This window comes from Monodelphis domestica, chromosome 8, assembly GCF_027887165.1.
Source record: "Monodelphis domestica isolate mMonDom1 chromosome 8, mMonDom1.pri, whole genome shotgun sequence".
Taxonomy (NCBI): Eukaryota; Metazoa; Chordata; class Mammalia; order Didelphimorphia; family Didelphidae; genus Monodelphis; species Monodelphis domestica.
The window spans coordinates 63965047-63983589 of record NC_077234.1 but is presented as its reverse complement, the minus strand read 5'-3'; the positions used below and the strand labels follow the sequence as shown (position 1 = coordinate 63983589).

General features: G+C 36.5%; 1 protein-coding gene across 17 annotated transcripts in view; it reads right to left on the bottom strand.

Moving 5' to 3' along the window:
• DOCK10 (dedicator of cytokinesis 10) overlaps positions 1–18543 on the bottom strand; it is a 375674-nt gene that overhangs the window by 131150 nt on the left and 225981 nt on the right. The gene's annotated exons all lie outside the window — the stretch shown is intronic.

Sequence of the window (18543 nt, the reverse complement as noted above, 5' to 3'; positions counted from 1 at the left end):
CCCTAAAGCAGTCCTTAAGTACGGTGGAGTAGAGGTCTTCCCATTTCTAATCTAAATAGAGTTCTCACATCTAAATGTGGAATGTTCCCAGTAGGGAATTGTTCCAATTGAGAATTCCCCATGGGGAAATTTTTAACATTCACAAGTCTGAGAAATTTCAAGATTTACACTTGTCTTATTCCCCTTCTATTTCTCTGTGGTGTAAGATAGAATTCTATACTACACTGAGTACCCTGTCTTATCTTCTCTGAGCCAGTTAAGATGAGAGTAAGTTTAAGTATTGCCCATCACCACCCTTATCCTCCCCTCTCTATAATGATTTTTCTTGCCTCTTTATGTTATATAATTTACCCCATCCTATCTCTCCCTTCCCTTATCTCTCAGTGCAACCCTCTCTTTCAGTCCTTAATTGATTCTTTTCATATCATTCCATATCATTATATTTACATATATCATATTATCATAATTAGCTTACTTCTCCACCTTCTTTCTGAGTAAATTCCTTCTATCTTTTCTATAATATAAGAGTAATGTAGACATATAAATATTTTGATCTTAATGAGTCCCTTAATTTTTTTCTTTTTTATTTACCTTTTTGGGTTTCTCTTGTGTCTCAGGTTTATACTTCAAATTTTTTTGTTTAGGTCTGGCTTATTCCTCAGGAATTCTTGGAAATGTTCTATCTTATTGAATGTCCATTCCCCCCTGAAAGAATATACTCAGTGTTGCCGGATAGGTGACTTTGGGTAGTAAACTCAAACATTTTGCCTTTCTGAATATCATATTCCATGCCTTTTGATCCTTTTATGTAGAAGCCACTTGGTCCTAGGTGATCCTGACTATGGCTCCATGGTATTTGAATGATTTCTTTTTGGCTGTTTGAAATATTTTTTCTTTGGCTTGGTGGCTCTTGAATTTAGCTATTATATTCCTGGACTTTGTCACTTGAGGATCTCTTTCTGAAGGTGATCTGTGAATTCTTTCAATTTCAAATTTATTTCCTTTTTTGAGGATATCTGGGCAGTTATATTTAATAATTTCTTGTAATATGATGTTGAAGGCTTTTTCTTGATCCTGGCTTATATGCAGTCTAATAATTCTCAAATTGTCTCTCATATCTATTTTCTAGGTGAGTTGTTTTTTCAATAATATATTTCACATTTTCCTCAATTTTTTTTCATTTCTTTGATTCTGCTTTGTTGTTTCTTGATTTCTCATGAAATCATTAATTTCTAGATGTCCAGTTCTGTTTTTTAAGGCCTGATTTTCCTGTGTCAGTTTTTGGTTCTCACTTTAATTTTTCTTTCCCATTTTTCCACCACCTCTTTTAATTGGTTTTTGGAGTCCTTTTTGAGTTCTTCCAGAATCTGTGTCCAACCCATATTTTTCTTTTGGACTTTGCATGTGTTTCCCTTTTTTCTTTGTCTCCATAAAAATTCTTTAGATGTAGGTGCTTTTTTGTTGTTTTCTCATTTCCCCCATCTAATTACAGGTAGTTTTGGGGGATGATGTGATGTTCTAAGGGCTATGAGCTCTGAAAACCTCCTCCCCTTGCTGATTCAATTAACCCTTGAAATGCTGATAGCTTAAAGACTTGCCTCAGGCTTGGGTGTAAGCTTCTGATCTCACTCTGATCTTGATCAGGTGAGTGGCTGTGTACCTGATCCAATCAAGTATACCCTTAATTGTCCTGTTTTGGAGTTCTGCCCTGAGCTTTAGGCAAAAATATCAGTAGTTAGTACTAGCAACCACCCCAAAGTGTGGACTAAGTCCCTATCTCAATCCCAGAATAGAATTCTCTGGGCTGAGACTCCTGACTTCTCCACAGGTTTTGAAATTTCAAGGGGTATGGATTGGCTTGTACCACTATTTGCCCAGGCAGGATTTCAGGATCTGGATGTTGGCCTGAATCTCAGACAGCAGATGTGGGGTGGGGCATTATGGTTTGTTCTTGGCTTGATTTCCTCTTACCCCAGGGCTCCAGTTGTTCTTTGCCTACCTTTTGGGTTCTTTTCTTGAAAATTGTTTCATTCTGTCTCCTTGATGGTTCTTTCACTCCTGTATTCATTTTGTGGTGATATTTTAACCTTCATTGGTATGGGAGGTCCTAATCTTATCTTGAAACTACTTATCTTTGAAACCACTTTCTTCTGCTCAGATCAACAGCTCTATTTTAAGTCTCTCTGATTTAAGGATTAGAAAGTTCCCTTTATATTTCCAGTCAATTCCCGATTGTCAATTTTTTCATATTATTGTTTTTGTCAGTCATGATGAGATGTTTTGGGTCCTATCAAGAAAAAGGATCTAAGGGCAGACAATAAGGACATTATCCTTCACCTTCCTAGGCCATTCTCTTGACTGTATTACTGTGTATGTGTTGAAAGCAATAAACTTTATCCTATGTAGAGATAAGAAAATTGACAGCTAAGAAAGAAAGTGATCTTGTCATTGACTAGAAACAGATCCATGAATCATCAGAAATGGGAATCATTACATCAGGATTAGAGATGTTAGGGACAATATAAACTGCCAGGTTGTTTTGACCCTCTTGCTTTGTGGATAAGGAAACTGAAGATTAGACATAGTAAATGAGTAGTCTGAGGCTAAGTTGGAATTCAAATGCAGGTCCTTCCATTACAAATCTAGTATGCTTTCTAGTAATATTTGTTATCTCTAGGAAGAAGCCTGGAACCTAAATCTTTCAATTTCTAAACCAGAGTTTCTTTCATTATCTTACACTGTAGTTTGAGAGGACCGACTTAGGTACATATCAGATAACTTAACTTCTCAGTTTCATGACCCCAATTTCCTCATCTCTAAATTGAGTAGTTTGGACTACATTAGTTAAAAAAATTATTAAAAAAATTTAACCCTTACCTTCTATCTTAGGATTGATACTAAGTTATTGGTTCCAATATCTAATGGACTAGACTATTTTAAAGGTGCTTTGAACTGCAAATATAGGTTTCTCTCTAATTGAGATAATATCTATACAGTGCTTGGCACATAGTACTTATTATTCCTTCCCTTCATCAAGGGTTACTTAATTTTTTATTAATTTTAATTTTATTGATTTTAATAGACAATTACTTTGATTACACAGGAATTATGTAAGGATACATCGAGTCTATGAAACAAAAATTTGTTAATTAAAAAAACTATCTAAAATGTTTCCTTATTAATTATTATTGGTAAGTAGAAGTAGTAAGGGGAAGCAAGACCTTATAATAGTGGATAGAATACTGGGCCTGTGGTCAGAAAGATTCATCTTCCTGAATTCACTTCTGGCTTTAGATACTTGTGTCATTGAACCCTACTTGTTTCAGTTTTCTCATTTGTAAAATGAGCTCAGAAGGAAATGGCAAACCATTCCTATATCTTTGTCATGGATCATGGAGAATTGGACAATATTGAAAACCACCAACAACAGAAGCAATAATCAATATATGCCACAGATTTTTCTTTGATATGGTTCTTAAGATATGGTTTGTTTGACAAATTTAGGGTGTTCTTGCAAGAAGATATGCCCAAGTTAAATGCCCATTATTAATTTCCTCAAGTTAAGATCCCCTACCTTTGGTACTGATAAACCAATTTCCTCATTTCTAAATTGAATGGTTTGGACTAGTGTATTAGAAATATAATCTAGGAGATATTTCTGGTTGTAATAAATGAGATACTCTGGCTTGACTGGAGAGATACTAGGGGAAACCTCAGGGTGCCTAGTTGTAATGGAAGTAGAGATACTTCTGAGAGATGGAAAGATACTACTAGAGGGGATACTCTGGGGTTGCCTATTGATCACTACTCATGGCTAATAGATCAAGATATTTCCTACCATCCAACCTTCACCTCCCAGTTTTCCACCCATGCCCTCCTGCCTCCCTTCCCCTCCCCCCTGTTAGTCAGCCACCTTTCTATGTAACTCAAAGGTGAACTGTGAGGTTTAGAGAAGATACTTTTCCCCTCTTTCTCAGGTAAGGAGGTTTATTGGGAAAAAACAGGACAAGGATGGAAATTGAGGTGAGAGGGATAGGGTTGCTCCTACTCTATAAGGAGGGTTAGGAGGATTTGGGAAATGTCAGTCCTGTCACAGCTATGACACAAAAATCTGTCAGGGAGATGGGAGGACAACTGTTTAATCTTCCTTCTTCTTCCTTCTAACTCAAATCTCAAATATACAATCAGTTCTTCACACTAAGCCACCAACAAAAGTTAATTTCTTCTCAGCCTAAATCCAGAAGCACCCCCCAAGGGTCTTTCAGTCTAGGACAGAAGCTAACAGGGGATCCAGTTCAGAGCTTTCTTCCCCCTTCAATCTGGCTTGACTCTCCAACTGTCTTTCCTGGGAACATTCTATTTGGAATGTTCTTTTTTTCTATTTTTTTTAAACCCTTACCTTCCGTCTTGGAGTCAATACTGTGTATTGGCTCCAAGGCAGAAGAGTGGTAAGGGCTAGGCAATGAGGGTCAAGTGACTTGCCCAAGGTCACACAGCTGGAATGTGTCTGAGGTCAGATTTGAACCTAGGACCTCCCATGGAATGCTCTTTCTTAATTGACAGCTAAGGTCCTTTACTTTGTCTTGCTTGCATGAAATTCTCTCTTCCTTCATACCTCTTCCACACTAGATTACTTTTTAATGTTTACATATGGAATTTCCATAGACAATATATAACTAGAGCAACTTGAATTCACCGCATTATAGATTTTGAGTTTTGAGGGACCTTAAATATCATCTAGAACAAAATCTTCCTCTAACAAATAAGGAACTTGAGACCCAGGTGCAAGATTGTAATCAATAACCCACTAATCACTAAGCTTTTTTTTTTTTAATACCTACTATATGGCAGGTATTTTGTTAGGTTTTGGGGATACAAAGACCTGCCTTGAAGTAGTTTACTGTCTATCTAAATGTTCAAAAGTGTCAATTTATTAAATTCTCAATGAAATATATCATTCACCACTACATCTAGAAATAATTTCTCTTTCTCCTAACTTTTCATATCATTCATCACCTGAATATATTTGTTTTTTCACTTATTATTTGGGCTGGACCTATTACTCCAAATTCAACAGTATTTCCGACTCTGGATATTGTATAGTTTTCTTGTAAAGGCACCACAAGCTTGCTGTGTAAGAATAATGATAACACACATATGCATTCATACACACACGCACACACACACACACACCCTTCAGAAGTCTGCAAAAACTTTACATGCTCATCTCATTTGACCCTGATAGCAATCTTCTAAAGAACGTACTACAGGCATTAGCATCATTCCCATTCTACAAAGGAGAAAATTGTAGTTCAGAGAAATTAAATGACTTTCTAATGATTACATAACTAATAAATATCAAGAGACAAGGTCTGAACACAAGTCTTCCTGATTCAAAATGTAGCTTTCTGCCCCCTCCCTATCATATGGTAGAGGCAATTCTCACTATTAAAGTTTTCTTCTCTGATGCAGAGCTTCAATTATTTTGTAATTTAAAATCTTAAATTCTCAAAGAGAAAATTCTCATGTCAGAACACGAATTTTACTATTATGCTATGATTTCTTATAGTAAAAATGAGCAAAGAGAGTTGAGAACCACTTTCTTGGAGTTTTCTAAGTGTGCTAAAAGGTTAATGACTTGTCAGTGATCACAAGTGAATATGTGCCAGAGGCAACACTTGAACCAATATCATTGTGAATCTAATGTCACCCCTGTATCCACTATGCCATACTTCTGAAGATTTATTTACTTCTTTATTTTACTAGTTATCTTCTCATGCAGAAAAGATCTAAGAAAATGAAGTCTCTAGGTATTTGGACCAAGGAGACTAGGGAAACTGAGGGGTGTTTTACTTGATATGGGAGTCATTTATACAGAAGCATTATACACAAGTAGCTGGAGAAATTGAGGTCTCTCCCAAAGGAAGAAAATGTATAGTTTACTCATCTGTAAAATGGAGATAATATCCTTGAAATATGCCTTGTGGGGATGTAAAATTCTATTTATGTAAATCTCTATTATCATACACAAAAGATTTTATCTGATCTTAACAATAATACTATGAGGCAAGAAGGTAAGGAGGTATTACCCTCAATTTATGAGAGAAGAAATTCAGGCCATAAGAGGTCAATTGACTTGCCCAAAGTCACATGATTAGTTAGAGGTAAAGAAAGGACTAAAATTCAGTTCTTATGACACTTATTCACTTCAGTAAATACTCTATTATTTCTCTAAAAGAAAAAAAAAGACAGGTAAGAGGAGATTTGGGAAGAGCAAAATAACATATAAGTCAAAAGGATTAAGGAGGAAATGTCTATTTTTATAAAGGAAAAAAACAATTAAATTTTTCTTCCTAAATTGTAACAACTAGATTTTTAGCAGCTGTTAATTGCCAAAAACAAGAAAGAGGGGGGAAAAAAGGAAAAAAAAGGAAGGAAGAAGGAAGGAAGGAAGGAATAAAGATAAAGAAAGGATGAAAGAAAAGAAGACAGGAAAAAATAAAAGAAAAAATAAAACCAAACTAGACTCCCCGCCAAAAAAAAAAAAACCCAACCCAGGATACTCATAAATCATAGAGGCACTGACTAGAGGATCTATTACATAGCTAATATTGGCAAAGTCTAGTCTCTTTTAAGGGGCAGTTATTGACTTGTAACATTTTAACTACAGTAGAAATAATAACAAAGCTGGAAATTGCTTAAAAAAAGAGTATGTGGCTTTGTCTTTTGTTATTTCCAAATGAAACAAATTTTATGCTGAGCATGCTCAAGTTCTGAATTGTTTCTAAAACTAATATGAAATAATTAGCTTAACCTATGTAGTCTAATGAGCAACTCTATCAAGGAGATACAAAACTTGGTGAAAATGAGCATGATTATAGTTCACTAAAAAGAAAATATATACCCTGAAAACCATTGGCCTTTCAATATAGATACCTAATAACAAGAGATTTCAGGAGCAAAAGTTATATTTTAAATTGTTCTTTTAAAAAGATTTATTTGATGAAGTGTAGTTTTATTTCAGAGTTATGGAATGAAAACAGCAGGAAGAACTAGAAACAAGTGTTGGACAGAAGTGAAAAACCCAGGATAGTTATGTGAGGTCCACCATTTGCTAGCTCAATGACTTTGGACAAGTAAATTAACCTTTCTTGATTGTGTTTTTATCTGCAAATCATTACAATATGTGGCATTATCACAATGCATTTATTTCATTTACAAGCCTACCTAAAATAATTAAGTATAGCCTTACCACTGAAGCCTGGGGCAATTTAGCAGAGTCAGTTCTCTCTGTATCTTTTACAGAGGGAGACATGACTCCTGAGTGGCTGAGAGAATGCTGACAATAACCCTGCTAGCACATGGGATTTATTGCAGTTTGTTGAGGAGAGGAAGCAAGCATGGAGCTTCAGGGAGGCTGTTGAGAGAGAAAAAGACTTTCAAAAGGTGGACTACAAACCTCAGAGCTACAGACAAGTATGAGAGCAGCTGCTATCATCTTCCTTACCCTTTAGGACCTAAAACTCTAGAAATTATGAAGATAGGACTTCTGTGGCTGAGGTTCTCTCTTCTGATTTGTGTGGGGATTTTATCTACTCCTGGGTATTCTTTAATATTTTCTAATCTGTAGGACTTTTCTAACATCTATTTTCTGTTGGTTTGGATAAATAGGTTTCCTTCCTACTAGTTATTTGTTATTGTTTTTTGGTATAACCTTCATTTGCTGGTAAGGAACTAAGTTGGTGAATCTGACCTAAGGGTTGCCTTCTCTCTGAAAAGCAACTACTGAAGTAGCTTTCCTTTTTTAATTCCTTAACACTGTCAACCTAGTCTAGGATATTTGAGGGTGGCACAATATGTTGAGTATCCCTCTAGGAGATAGGAGAGATCACCCAGCCTCTGATGGTCCTTGATCCTTTCTGCTAGACTTCTGGCATTGTAGACATAGCCTTATGTAGAGACAAAGCTCCTACTTTCAGCAAAAGTGGATCAAACGTCAGATTATATCTATTCATTCCACTTGCATTTATCTAATTCTCTCTCTCTCTTTCTCATCCTCTTTGTCTCTATCATATTTATGTTACATATATTTTATATAGTTCTTGTATATACAATTTACATAAAGTATTATTATAATTTACATTTTTATTACAACGGGCAGCATTCAAAAATGGAACATTCTGTTAATATTCTATTAAATGAGTACTTTTACATTTTATAATAAAAATAACCAAAATGTATGGGAGTTTATGTTTAAAAAGATCAAGATGTTCTGCTACCTATAATGAAGATGATAATGGCATCTAGAAAAAGATCAGTGAGATGTTTCGATGATATTCATATGTCAGAAAATATACTAAATCTATTAAGAGTTAAGTTATTGTAATGCCCAGAAAAAAAGTTCCCTTTTCTTTTCAAATTGTAATTTTTTTAAACCTGATATAGACTATTGAGCAACCAGGCTGATATGTCATACCTTGTTTATACAAGTGATTCCAAAATATGTATCTAGAATTGACCTTTCCCTTTAGCCTTATTTCACCACTTCTGAGAACTTGCTGTAATGTCATATCGGTACCTCAAAAACCACATTTCTAACATATGATATAAAGGAAAAAGTACAGATTTTAGATTTAACTTTTTATTCTGACATTAGCAGAAAAAACTGTTGACTCAATTTGTTATCACTATGGTTTATACCTTTGTAAAACAGGATATTATTTGTACCATCTACTTCACAATGTGGTTGTGTGGAAAGTGGTTTTTATAGCCATAAAGCTCTGAATGAGGACTTCTTTACATGGGTCCAGTGACTCTAGGAATGAATGTATAGATTTTAGGGGATCTATGAACTTGGATGGGAAAAATTAAATCATTATTTCAGTCATTTGGTTTCCCTTGTAATTCTCTTTACTTTATTTTATGCACTTAAAAACATTATTCTAAGAAGGTGTCCATAAGTTTTACCAGGTTGTCAAAGGAGTCCATGGCATAAAAGAGGTTAATAATAACTAATATTTATATAGTACTTACTATGTTCCAGGTAGTATGCTAAATAGTTTACAATTATGATCTCATTTGACACTCCCAACAGCCCTGGAAATAGGTGCTATTATGATCTCATTTTACAGTTGAAGAAACTGAGGCAAATAGCAATTTAAATGACTAGCTCAAAGTTATAGAGCTAGTAAGTGTCTGAGATGAGGTCTTTCTGATTCCAGTCCCAGTCCTCTATCCATGCTGCTACCTAATTGTCTTCAATAAATTAGTTTAAGAACCTCTTATATAGATAAATAAGTTCACTATGATTCTCTCTAAGATCTGCCCTTTCTCCTAATTTCTATACTCTTTACTTCTCTCAGTGATACTATTATTCTCTCAATCACCAACCTCAACTCTTCTTTTTCCCTATTTCCCCATTCCCCACTATTTAATCAGTTGCCAGGTAGAATAAATTTGATTTATGATTTCTTGCTTTTGTCCCCTACTTTCTACTTAGTAAAATCATCCTTATTCAAATACCTTATGCCTACATGATTTTAATTGTTTTTCCTGCCTTTAATTTCTTCCCTTTCTGAGCCACCTTTCCACAACCTTAGTGATTCCCCATTGTCTAGTGAATAAAATACCAACTTCTTAAAATAGAATTCACTGCTTTCCACAATCTGAATCCAACTTACTTTTCTAGACTTATTTCATGGTACTCTGATTTGCCCACCTTTGGCTACAGCCAATATGGACTGATCATTGTTCCCTGATCTCCTACTGCCCCCTATTGACTCTGTATATTTGCGCATGATCTATCCCAACGGCTGAAATAGACTCCCTGCCCATACATAATTGGTACAGTAGATAGTGCTGCCCTGGAGTTAGGAAAACTAGAGTTCAAATTAGGACTCAGATACTTTCTAGTTATGTGGTCCTGGGCAACTCACCATCTGCAACTCTTTCTTCATATAAATAAAATCTGCCTTCCATGATTTTTATGAAAATGAAATCAGATAACATTTGTAAAATACTTTGCAAACCTCAAAGTACTATATAAGCACTGGCTATTGTTATTATGGTTGTTATCCACTGAAATCCTTTTCTTCTTTCAAGGCCAAGGTCATGTATTCTTCCTTCTCCATCATACCTTCTTTCTTCCCCTTAGCCCCCCACTAAAAGAATGATCTCTTCCCCTTGCATCTTTCAGCCTACTCTATTAGACCATTTCTATACACATGATCATGTGCATATATCATTTTCCTAACTCCCACTAGATGTGTCAACTGATTAGATTTGGGAGAAAGAAGAAGGAAGAGCCAAATGTGGTTCTAAGGTTGCAAACTTGAATAACTCTCCAAAAAACTAGGGAAATTCAGGGAAAATTCAAGCTTTTTAGGGTAAATAATTAATTCTGTTTTGAACATGTTGACTTTGAGATGCCTAGGTGATAGCCATTTGGAGACATCTAGAAAGCAGTGGATGAGGCAAGAATTCAGGAAGAATTCCAAGTGTGGCACTTGATTCCACCAATGAAGACTGACATCAGGCTCAGAGAATTCTGTGAAGGTATAGTAGATAGTAAGTGACTCGTGGTCACACCACTAGTACAATAAAAATGGGACTTGCACTCCAGGTCACCATGACTCAAAGGCTGACTTTCCATTCTATTATGTTGCCTTTTGAAAAAAAGTCTAAAATCCAACCTAGTCTGTTTGTCCTTAATCTACCAACTGGTTATTAGAGGTTTTACCTAATAATTCATCAGTCTGTCATTCTGTAATGTTGAACTCTGTAAGCCAAGGTGAGAATGATTTAGACATTGACTGATCCCTTATAACAAAACACCTTGCTACTTCATAGAAAGAAAGGTATGTGGAAAACGATCACTCTCGAAATTGTTTGATTTACAAGTATGGACAGTTGTATAGGGCTTTTCTCAACATACATTTTCTGTAGAGGTTGCTAGAGATCTTCAAAAGTCATTTTTAAAAAGAAAAGCTAAAGGTATGAAAACTGATTTTAGTAATGTTTGTGGCCTCTCACTCTCTCCTCTATATGTTCAAGATCTCACTTGGTTAATCAAGTTGGTTAATCATATGGTATTGGAATGATAGACAGCATAACATCAGTAGATAAGGCCTTGAATGGGAAATCAAGAAGCTCTTGGTTCAAATTCCAAATTAGACTCTTACCTACTCTGTGACTCTGGGTATGTTACTTGTGTTCTGTGGCCTTAATTTTTCTCATTTCTAAATTGCGAAGATGGAACTCAGTGTTCTTTAAAATCCCTTCCAGTTCTACTGGAAAAATGCTCTAAATTAATCAATAAAATAAAATTTAAAAAAGATCCCTTCCAGTTCTAAACTGATGATTTACTGATCTTTTGTATACAACAATGATATTAGGAAAAAATGGTCAGGCCAAGTAACTGAAAAGGGAGAGGAACAGGGCATGGAAGAGGGCTAATATATACAAAAATGTTTTTAGTTGGGTGTTGATGGCCTTTAAATACCAAATGGAGGAGTTGTTATTTGATCTTAGAAGTGATAAGAACTGCTGGAGTTTTATGAGTAGGGGAGTGATGGGGGTCCAACCTAAATTTAGGAATACTGTAGGGAATGGGTTGTGGGGAGTAGAGTTGGGTGGAAAGATGAAGAAGGGGATAAGAAGACTGTTACAATAGTCCAGGTCATGAGTTTCAAGGGAACAATTGGAAGGCTATAACAATACTCCACATGATGAGGTTCAACCTTGAGCATCAATGAAATCCACTGAAGAAATGATGAAGCAACTTCTCTGGATTGATGTTACTCTCTTGAGACTACAGAAGAATGAAAATGGCTATTCTGATGGACTAGCACAAGGACTATTGGGAATTCATGATATCAAAAGAATATGATGTGCACATGGAAACCAACATCCAATAATGGATGAAATGTTAAAACTAATGCCAAATGTTTTAGTTATTGAATGAGCTTGGTTAATCTGCAACATTTTTGCTTTTTCTGGTGTAAGAAAGTGAAGCAACAAAAATACATTTCATCTTTGTGCTTAGTTGTTTCAGTCAAGTCTAACTCTTCATGACCCCATTTGGGTTTTTTTGGATAAAGATACAGGAGGAGGTTTGTTGCCATTTCCTTTTCCAACTCATTTTACAGATGAGGAACTGATGCAAAGAGTAATAAGGGACTTTCCCAGGATCACACAGCTATTAAGTTTCTGAGGTCAGATTTGAACTCAAGAAGATGAGTCTTCCTGATTCTACACCCAGTGCTTTATCCATTGTGCCACTTAGCTGCCCATATTCCATTTACTTCACAAATTTAACATCTGTTTTGTGCCCCATACTTCAATCTGCTTCAATAGGCTCATAGAACATCATGGAGCTAGATTAAAAAGTATTTCACTTGCCAAAACAAACTTGGTGTACATGGAAAAGCAATCATTAAACTTTACAGCTCAATGTCTATAAAATAAAAACTCTCTATCTTTAACCTATTTCTGTGATATATTTTTTAAACTTATAGCCTAATAGTCCCCTTTGTGGCCAACAATAGAAAAATACCTCCTCCCTCCATTAAGTTCTTTATTGTCTTTTCCATATGGAAATTTGGCATCTCCTTTAAAATGCAATTATCTTCCACTTTTGCTGGATTGCTTTGCAACACTTAATTAATTCTCTCCTCTTAAAGTTCAGCATTATTGCTTTCTGGAAGAATTCCAGATTTTGAAATAAGAACGATCCAGAAAAATGCCAGGCCTAAAAATGTTCGAAAGACTTGAATTCGGTGTCCATGATTCCACCCCCTTCTGGAGTTATCCTTGTGATAATATCCAGTTCAATAGACACTTTTGTGAATAATCCAGCTTGCTGGCTTCAGTACTTTCTCAGTTAGTCAACAAAAATTTATTGAACACTTTTATGTGCCAGGCACTGAACCAAGCTTTGAGGATTTAATGAAAGGCAAAAATGATGCCTGCCCTTAAGGAGCTCACATTTTAAAGGGAGAAACAACATATAAATAACTAGGTCAAAGTCCTAGGTAGCACAGGTATAAGGTAGTCAATCCACAATTTGAACACATGTCTTTTGACTCCAAAGTCATCATTTTTTCCCCAGTAGAATAAAAAGCCTGTTATGTGCCAGGCACTGTGCTACGTTCTGGGACTGCAAAGACCAAAATGAAACAGTTTCCATCTTAATGGAGTACTCTTTTTATCAGGGAAAATAATATGTACACTATAAGAATATATGAAATAATATAATGAGAATGAAGAGTAGCTTCAGAGAGGAATGTAGTAGCAGTTCAGGGGACTGGAGAAGGCCTCCTGAAGAGGTGGGATTTGAACCAGGTTTTGAGGGAAGAAGAAATGAAGGGGTAAAGTTAGGAGGGAGAGCATTCCAGAGATGAAGATAGTCCATGCAAAGGCCAAGAGGTAGGAGATTAAACATTTTGTGTAAGGAGCAGCAAGCAGGCCAGGATAGCCAGATTATAGAGTGTGTCTAGATGAATTGAGTATAAAAAGCTTAGAAAAGTAAGAGATTATGAAGAGCTTTGGATGCCAAACAGAGGACTTTATATTGATCCTAAGCCAATAGGCAACCATTGAAGTTTATTGAGTCTAGGAATAGACGAGGTGGGGGAGATCTGATAGCATTAGAGAAGTTTGGAAGAGAGGAAGTTTGGGGGAAAACATGAGATCATTAAGTTTGAGATGCCTACAGGACATGCAATTTGAGATATCTAAAAGGTAATGGCCATTAGACGGTGAGAGCCTTGAAAGCAGAGACTGCCTTCTGCCTCTTTTGTATCCCCAGTGTTTAGGAGTGCCTGGAACATAGTAGGCACTTAATGAGTGCTATTGACTAGCCAGGACTATTGCTCAGGAGAGAGAGGGAGCTAGAGATCTATCTGGGAATCATCTGCATAGAAAAGTTAAAATAGAGAGAAAAGGGAAGAGGGTCTAAGACACAGCACTGGGAATACTCATGATCAGTGGGCATGATATGGATGAAGAAACAATAAAGGAGACTGAGAAGGAGTCAGAGAGATGGAAGGATAATCAAGGGACGAAAGAGGAGAGAATATCCAGGAGGAGAATGTGATCATCAGGTTCAAATACTACAGAAAGTTCAAAGAGGATGAGCATTAAGAAGAGACCATTGCGTTAAAAGATCACTCTATTGCAAATATGAATAACATGGAAATAGGTTTTGTACAAAGATCCATGGATAACCCAGTGGAATTGCTTGTCAGCTCAGGGAGGGGGGGAGAGAAGAAGGGTGGGAAAGATCATGACTCATGTAACCATGGAAAAATACTCTAAATAAATAAACTTTTTAAAAAAAGTTGGATAAAAAAGAAGAGACCATTCGATTCAGCAATTAAGAAACACTAGTGATAACTTTGGAAGGAGCAGAAGGAACCCTACATTAAAGTCAGAGAAAGCCTTTGCTTGAAGTCCGTTAGGGAAGGAGATAGTTCTGGAGCATAGGTCTGCTAGACTAGCTGTATACAAGAGAAGGATGATTCCCAGATGGAAGGTCCAGCATTACAGAATTCAAGAAGGTATTCCTAAGTCAAAACTCTTCTAAATATTATTGGAATATTCTTCTAAATATTGGAAGGAATTCATTTAAAATAAAGGTTATTTTCTGGGAAAGATAAGATTCATTAGAACCTGAATGAATACAATTGGAGTTACTGTATAAATTATTATTTACATATATGTGTACAATTACATATGATAGTAAATACTATTGTTATATGGAGTGTCGAGGATACATGTGAGGTACCACACTAATACAATCAGATGAAAATCTGGTACATCATTGAATCAAACATAATTTTCAGGTATCAAAAAAGTTGAGATAAAGATTATAGATTTAGAGCTTAAATGGACCTTACAGGTCATCTCTCTCTGGACCTCAGTTTCTTTATTTGTAAAACACAAGAAGAAGGTTATGGGACTAGATGACCCCTCAGTTCCTTTTTAGTTCTAAATCTATAATCTTATGACCTAGTCAAACGCCTTCCTTTTACAGATGAGGAGAGAGATCACTAGAAAGGCTAAATGACTTCTCCAAAGTTCTCTATGACTTCAACTCATATTATCTGACTCAAAATCCTGTAGCTTTCCTATTGCACAGGACAAATGTTCACATACACACTTCTATTTGGGTAAACTAAATACTCAATGGACTTTAATACAAAAGAGAATTAACAAAATGGATTATTACCAGAGAACTAAAGAAAATGAAGGTGGCAAGGTGGTACAGTGGATAGAGCATTGGGCTTGAAATCAGTTCAGGTCTGGCCTCAGATACTTATTAGCTGTGTGACCCTGGGCAAGACACTTAACCCTGTTTGCCTCAGTTTCCTCATCTGTAAAATAAGCTGGAGAAAGAGATGGCAAACCACTCCAGTATCTTTGGTGAGAAAACTTTAAATTGGGCCATAAAGGGTGGTTACACGACTGAAAAAAGAAACTGAAATGGTGGCAATTTTGAAGAATTAGTAAGATTAGAAGGGAAGCCTACTCATGAGCTTCTATTTATATGCCAGAAGAACTTAACACTGAACAAATAGAGCTGGCTTGTTCACTCTATAATACTTTTCTTACATATGCCAACTTTATGGTACAGGAGGATCTTAGAAGAATGAATGGGAAAAGTGAGACGTAATACAGCACTTCTCCAGGAGGAAGTCAGTCCTGGTCAGAACTCAGTGTACTACAAGAATGACCTTCATTATTGCAACATCCAGAGAAATCACTTAATTGTAATCAAGTTCTGGTAATTAGAGGTCTGTACTCCTAACACATTCAAGCAGACCATTTGGGTCTTTGATTTCTAGCAGAGATTTCTGAGAGGTTTTTGTTTTGTTTTGTACTTGCAATCTACCATTTAATCTATCAGAATATTATTGCTGCCTTTAATGCTTCTCTTTCTACCAACAAAAGACTCTCTTCCTTCCCAGGCAACTTAAATTCTTTCCAGCAAATAAGAAGGTAGGATTAAAATTTCAATATCTCTGTGGGTTTGCATGCTGTATGCATGAAATCTCACAAATGTTTTCTGGGCAAATTGTACTAAAGCTTCTGGCCTCTCTGAGGGAAGAGCTATCCAGCCAAAGGGAAACAAAGGATGATGCAATTATCTGGGGGATTTCTGAGCATCCAGAGAGCTAACCAGGATAATTTGTGCAAAAATAGCCCACAAACGACTTTTCAATGGTGACCCAAGTTCATGAGATGACTGCAATACTGCTCTGTGCTGGACATATAGCCCTGGATGGAGCTAGCTGCACATATAGTTCTGAGATAATTGGCCTGGAATACATAGGACCAAGATTGCCTCTCTGACATGAAGACTAAAGTGATCACATACCTCCTGGCTCTCCAAAGTTCCAGGAGCCTTAGAATATTGTAAACCACATCCTTTTACCCAAAGTGGCCTGAATCTTGGGGAACACAGAAAAAGGCAGAGATCTTAGTCAATATCCCTGTGACTTCCCCCAAAAAAGTGGGTCAGGGAATTTGTAAAATAGAGCCTCTACTTAAAAAAAAACACAAACAAACCTTTACTTCAGTCTTAACCTCAATACTGAGTATTATTCTAATGCAGAAGAGCAGAAAGAGGTAGGCAACTGGAGTTAAGTAAGTTGTACAGGGTCACAGAGCTGGGGAGTATCTGATGTCAGATTTGAATCCAGGACTTCCCATCTCTAGTCTTTGTTCTCTACCCACTGAGCCATCTAGCTGCCCCCACCATCTACTTATAATTCAGTCTCAGTGTCTAAGGTATTCTCTCTCTCTCTCTCTCTCTCTCTCTCTCTCTCTCTCTCTCTCTCTCTCTCTCTCTCTCTCTCTCTGTCTCTCTCTCTCTCTCTCTCTCTCTCTCTCTCTCTCTCTCTCTCTCTCTCTCTCTCTCTCTCTCTCTCTCTCTCTCCCCTTTCCTGTCTCTCTATCTTTCTCTGTCTTGGTCTTTCTGTCTCTCTGCCTCTGTCTCTCTCTGTTTGTCTCTGTTTCTTTTCATCTCTCTATGTCTTTATCTGTGTGTGTCTTTCTGACTCTGTCTTTCTCTCTCCCTCTCTGGCTCTGTCAGTCTCCATCTGTTTGTTTCTGCTTTGATTAAGGGACCAAGAGAGGCAAAGAAACCTTACCTAACACGTAACAGATCCTGACTTCCTTTCTGACTTTGCACTGAACATTCTTCATACCTGAAATGGACTTCCTTCCCATCTTCATTTCATAGAATCCTTAGTTTCCTTCAAGACTCAGCTCACACATCACCTTCCATAAGATCATCCCCAGTCCCTTTGGATGCTACTACTCCATCTCAGAACCACCCTGCATTCTTTGTGTATGTCTTTTGCATAGACTTAGAACTGTACCAGCTGTCTCTTCCATTACAATGTAAACTTCTTCAGTCTAGGAAATTGGCATTTTGTCACTATATCCCCACGGCTTGGTACATAGTAATAGCTTATAAACCTGTGCTCAATTTAATGATTCAATGAAGCAGTAGTTCATATTGACCAGTGTCTTATTTATTAGAGGCAGTTAGGTGGTACAGTGGATAGAAGCCTGTATCTGAAGCCAGAAAGATCCAAGTACAAATCCTACTTCAGACACTTAAAAGCAATGTGTTCTTCGGCAAGTCACTTACCTTTCTTTGGCTCAGTTTCCTCAATTGTAAAATGGGGATAAAAATAGCATCTATCTCCTAGGGTTGTTGTGAGGATCAAATGAGATGATATTTATAAAGCACTATATGAACCTTTGGTCCATTAAATACAGAATGGATAGAGTGCTGGACCCAGAGTCAGTAAGACTCATCTTCCTAAATTCCTATGACATCAGATTCTTATTGGCTTTGTGACCCTGGGCAAATCACTTAATCCTGTTTGCCTCAGTTTCCTCATTGGTAAAAGGAGCTGGAGAAGTAAAGGGCAATCCACTAAACTGTCTTTGCCAGGAAAATCCCAAATGGGTTGTCAAAGAGTAGGACATGGCTACAATGATTGAACAACAAATGTAAACCTAAAAGCACTCTATAAAATGAGTTTTCATCATCATTATCATTATTTAAAGTTAGAAGAGAATTCTAGAGGTTATTTAATTCAACTCTATCATTGTGAATATGAGGAGATTAATACCTGTAAGTGGGGTAAATACACTATATTTGATCATTGTATAGTTTTTGATGCCCTTTGTAACTTGGCCCTAACCTGTCTTCTCATATACCGATGTTCTATCATTGAGTCAGAATGAACTCTTTGCACTCTTTGATACTTGATACTTCATTACCATCTCCATATCTTTGAATGGGACATTCCTGATCCCCTAGTACATTCTCCTGTCACCTCTGGCTCTTGGAATCCCAACTTTTCTTTCAGGTTTAGCTCAACCATCATTTTTGACATGAAAATTTTTCAAAATTCTCCCAGATGCTTGCGCTCTCTCATTAAAATTAACTTGTTTCTATCTTTTTTGTCCATTTGTGTATGACATTAATGTATATTTGTATATATATATGTATATAAATAAATA